Source organism: Engystomops pustulosus, chromosome 7 (assembly GCF_040894005.1).
Source record: "Engystomops pustulosus chromosome 7, aEngPut4.maternal, whole genome shotgun sequence".
NCBI classification, from domain to species: Eukaryota; Metazoa; Chordata; class Amphibia; order Anura; family Leptodactylidae; genus Engystomops; species Engystomops pustulosus.
The window spans coordinates 178,816,394-178,822,227 of record NC_092417.1 but is presented as its reverse complement, the minus strand read 5'-3'; positions in this window follow the sequence as shown (position 1 = coordinate 178,822,227).

The following is a 5,834-nucleotide window of genomic DNA, read 5'->3' as shown; positions in this document are numbered from 1 at the left end:
TACAGTAAGTCACAGAGAAGAGCAGCTCTGGAGGAACAAACTGCAGCACTTACCCGGAGACCTGTACATGTTACACTGCAGGGTCTGTGGATATTTTTTATCCAACTCTAATGATCCAAAACTTTTGTACTAAAACCCCAAAATATTCTGTATTTATACTTCCTGCATTATTATGTTATGTACAAGATGGAAATCTAATAATAAAGATAATAAATGCAACAAAAGTATCAATTACTGTCATTACTATGTGTAACATCACACTGCCTGTCTATACTATCTGTGTGTGCTGTGTGCAGAGTCTCCAGTGTATCCTATGAGATGTAACATCACACTGCCTGTCTATACTATCTGTGTGCTGTGTGCAGGGTCTCCAGTGTATCCTATGAGATGTGACATCACACTGCCTGTCTATACTATCTGTGTGCTGTGTGCAGAGTCTCCAGTGTATCCTATGAGATGTGACATCACACTGCCTGTCTATACTATCTGTGTGTGCTGTGTGCAGAGTCTCCAGTGTATCTTATGAGATGTAACATCACACTGCCTGTCTATACTATCTGTGGGCTGTGTGCAGAGTCTCCAGTGTATCCTATGAGATGTAACATCACACTGCCTGTCTATACTATCTGTGTGTGCTGTGTGCAGGGTCTCCAGTGTATCCTATGAGATGTGACATCACACTGCCTGTCTATACTATCTGTGTGCTGTGTGCAGAGTCTCCAGTGTATCCTATGAGATGTAACATCACACTGCCTGTCTATACTATCTGTGTGCTGTGTGCAGGGTCTCCAGTGTATCCTATGAGATGTGACATCACACTGCCTGTCTATACTATCTGTGTGCTGTGTGCAGAGCCTCCAGTGTATCCTATGAGATGTGACATCACACTGCCTGTCTATACTATCTGTGTGTACTGTGTGCAGAGTCTCCAGTGTATCCTATGAGATGTGACATCACACTGCCTGTCTATACTATCTGTGTGCTGTGTGCAGGGTCTCCAGTGTATCCTATGAGATGTGACATCACACTGCCTGTCTATACTATCTGTGTGCTGTGTGCAGGGTCTCCAGTGTATACTATGAGATGTAACATCACACTGCCTGTCTATACTATCTGTGTGTGCTGTGTGCAGGGTCTCCAGTGTATCCTATGAGATGTGACATCACACTGCCTGTCTATACTATCTGTGTGTGCTGTGTGCAGAGTCTCCAGTGTATCCTATGAGATGTAACATCACACTGCCTGTCTATACTATCTGTGTGCTGTGTGCAGAGTCTCCAGTGTATCCTATGAGATGTAACATCACACTGCCTGTCTATACTATCTGTGTGCTGTGTGCAGAGTCTCCAGTGTATCCTATGAGATGTGACATCACACTGCCTGTCTATACTATCTGTGTGTGCTGTGTGCAGGGCCTCCAGTGTATCCTATGAGATGTGACATCACACTGCCTGTCTATACTATCTGTGTGTGCTGTGTGCAGGGTCTCCAGTGTATCCTATGAGATGTAACATCACACTGCCTGTCTATACTATCTGTGTGTGCTGTGTGCAGGGCCTCCAGTGTATCCTATGAGATGTGACATCACACTGCCTGTCTATACTATCTGTGTGTGCTGTGTGCAGGGTCTCCAGTGTATCCTATGAGATGTAACATCACACTGCCTGTCTATACTATCTGTGTGTGCTGTGTGCAGGGCCTCCAGTGTATCCTATGAGATGTGACATCACACTGCCTGTCTATACTATCTGTGTGTGCTGTGTGCAGGGTCTCCAGTGTATCCTATGAGATGTAACATCACACTGCCTGTCTATACTATCTGTGTGCTGTGTGCAGGATCTCCAGTGTATCCTATGAGATGTAACATCACACTGCCTGTCTATACTATCTGTGTGCTGTGTGCAGAGTCTCCAGTGTATCCTATGAGATGTGACATCACACTGCCTGTCTATACTATCTGTGTGTGCTGTGTGCAGGGCCTCCAGTGTATCCTATGAGATGTGACATCACACTGCCTGTCTATACTATCTGTGTGCAGGGTCTCCGGTGTATCCTATGAGATGTGACATCACACTGCCTGTCTATACTATCTGTGTGCTGTGTGCAGGGTCTCCAGTGTATCCTATGAGATGTGACATCACACTGCCTGTCTATACTATCTGTGTGTGCTGTGTGCAGAGTCTCCAGTGTATCCTATGAGATGTGACATCACACTGCCTGTCTATACTATCTGTGTGTGCTGTGTGCAGAGTCTCCAGTGTATCCTATGAGATGTGACATCACACTGCCTGTCTATACTATCTGTGTGCTGTGTGCAGGGTCTCCAGTGTATCCTATGAGATGTGACATCACACTGCCTGTCTATACTATCTGTGTGTGCTGTGTGCAGAGTCTCCAGTGTATCCTATGAGATGTAACATCACACTGCCTGTCTATACTATCTGTGTGCTGTGTGCAGGGTCTCCAGTGTATCCTATGAGATGTGACATCACACTGCCTGTCTATACTATCTGTGTGTGCTGTGTGCAGGGTCTCCAGTGTATCCTATGAGATGTAACATCACAATGCCTCTCTATACTATCTGTGTGTGCTGTGTGCAGGGTCTCCAGTGTATCCTATGAGATGTGACATCACACTGCCTGTCTATACTATCTGTGTGCTGTGTGCAGAGTCTCCAGTGTATCCTATGAGCTGTGACATCACACTGCCTGTCTATACTATCTGTGTGCTGTGTGCAGGGTCTCCAGTGTATCCTATGAGATGTAACATCACACTGCCTGTCTATACTATCTGTGTGCTGTGTGCAGGGTCTCCAGTGTATCCTATGAGATGTAACATCACACTGCCTGTCTATACTATCTGTGTGCTGTGTGCAGGGTCTCCAGTGTATCCTATGAGATGTGACATCACACTGCCTGTCTATACTATCTGTGTGTGCTGTGTGCAGAGCCTCCAGTGTATCCTATGAGATGTAACATCACACTGCCTGTCTATACTATCTGTGTGTGCTGTGTGCAGAGTCTCCAGTGTATCCTATGAGATGTAACATCACACTGCCTGTCTATACTATCTGTGTGCTGTGTGCATGGTCTCCAGTGTATCCTATGAGATGTGACATCACACTGCCTGTCTATACTATCTGTGTGCTGTGTGCAGAGCCTCCAGTGTATCCTATGAGATGTGACATCACACTGCCTGTCTATACTATCTGTGTGTGCTGTGTGCAGGGTCTCCAGTGTATCCTATGAGATGTGACATCACACTGCCTGTCTATACTATCTGTGTGCTGTGTGCAGGGTCTCCAGTGTATCCTATGAGATGTAACATCACACTGCCTGTCTATACTATCTGTGTGCTGTGTGCATGGTCTCCAGTGTATCCTATGAGATGTGACATCACACTGCCTGTCTATACTATCTGTGTGCTGTGTGCAGGGTCTCCAGTGTATCCTATGAGATGTGACATCACACTGCCTGTCTATACTATCTGTGTGTGCTGTGTGCAGGGTCTCCAGTGTATCCTATGAGATGTGACATCACACTGCCTGTCTATACTATCTGTGTGCTGTGTGCTGGGTCTCCAGTGTATCCTATGAGATGTGACATCACACTGCCTGTCTATACTATCTGTGTGCTGTGTGCAGAGTCTCCAGTGTATCCTATGAGATGTGACATCACACTGCCTGTCTATACTATCTGTGTGCTGTGTGCAGAGTCTCCAGTGTATCCTATGAGATGTGACATCACACTGCCTGTCTATACTATCTGTGTGCTGTGTGCAGGGTCTCCAGTGTATCCTATGAGATGTGACATCACACTGCCTGTATATACTATCTGTGTGCTGTGTGCAGGGTCTCCAGTGTATCCTATGAGATGTAACATCACACTGCCTGTCTATACTATCTGTGTGCTGTGTGCAGGGTCTCCAGTGTATCCTATGAGATGTGACATCACACTGCCTGTCTATACTATCTGTGTGTGCTGTGTGCAGAGTCTCCAGTGTATCCTATGAGATGTAACATCACACTGCCTGTCTATACTATCTGTGTGCTGTGTGCAGAGTCTCCAGTGTATCCTATGAGATGTGACATCACACTGCCTGTCTATACTATCTGTGTGCTGTGTGCAGGGTCTCCAGTGTATCCTATGAGATGTGACATCACACTGCCTGTCTATACTATCTGTGTGCTGTGTGCAGAGTCTCCAATGTATCCTATGAGATGTAACATCACACTGCCTGTCTATACTATCTGTGTGTGCTGTGTGTAGAGTCTCCAATGTATCCTATGAGATGTAACATCACACTGCCTGTCTATACTATCTGTGTGCTGTGTGCAGAGTCTCCAATGTATCCTATGAGATGTGACATCACACTGCCTGTCTATACTATCTGTGTGTGCTGTGTGCAGGGTTTCCAGTGTATCCTATGAGATGTGACATCACACTGCCTGTCTATACTATCTGTGTGCTGTGTGCAGGGTCTCCAGTGTATCCTATGAGATGTGACATCACACTGCCTGTCTATACTATCTGTGTGCTGTGTGCAGGGTCTCCAGTGTATCCTATGAGATGTGACATCACACTGCCTGTCTATACTATCTGTGTGCTGTGTGCAGGGTCTCCAGTGTATCCTATGAGATGTGACATCACACTGCCTGTCTATACTATCTGTGTGCTGTGTGCAGAGTCTCCAGTGTATCCTATGAGATGTGACATCACACTGCCTGTCTATAATATCTGTGTGCTGTGTGCAGAGTCTCCAGTGTATCCTATGAGATGTAACATCACACTGCCTGTCTATACTATCTGTGTGCTGTGTGCAGGGTCTCCAGTGTATCCTATGAGATGTGACATCACACTGCCTGTCTATACTATCTGTGTGCTGTGTGCAGAGTCTCCAGTGTATCCTATGAGATGTGACATCACACTGCCTGTCTATACTATCTGTGTGCTGTGTGCAGGGTCTCCAGTGTATCCTATGAGATGTAACATCACACTGCCTGTCTATACTATCTGTGTGCAGGGTCTCCAGTGTATCCTATGAGATGTAACATCACACTGCCTGTCTATACTATCTGTGTGCTGTGTGCAGAGTCTCCAGTGTATCCTATGAGATGTGACATCACACTGCCTGTATATACTATCTGTGTGCTGTGTGCAGGGTCTCCAGTGTATCCTATGAGATGTAAAATCACACTGCCTGTCTATACTATCTGTGTGTGCTGTGTGCAGGGTCTCCAGTGTATCCTATGAGATGTAACATCACACTGCCTGTCTATACTATCTGTGTGCTGTGTGCAGAGTCTCCAGTGTATCCTATGAAATGTAACATCACACTGCCTGTCTATACTATCTGTGTGTGCTGTGTGCAGGGTCTCCAGTGTATCCTATGAGATGTAACATCACACTGCCTGTCTATACTATCTGTGTGCTGTGTGCAGGGTCTCCAGTGTATCCTATGAGATGTGACATCACACTGCCTGTCTATACTATCTGTGTGCTGTGTGCAGAGTCTCCAGTGTATCCTATGAAATGTAACATCACACTGCCTGTCTATACTATCTGTGTGCTGTGTGCAGAGTCTCCAGTGTATCCTATGAGATGTAACATCACACTGCCTGTCTATACTATCTGTGTGCTGTGTGCAGGGTCTCCAGTGTATCCTATGAAATGTAACATCACACTGCCTGTCTATACTATCTGTGTGCTGTGTGCAGAGTCTCCAGTGTATCCTATGAGATGTGACATCACACTGCCTGTCTATACTATCTGTGTGCTGTGTGCAGAGTCTCCAGTGTATCCTATGAGATGTGACATCACACTGCCTGTCTATAC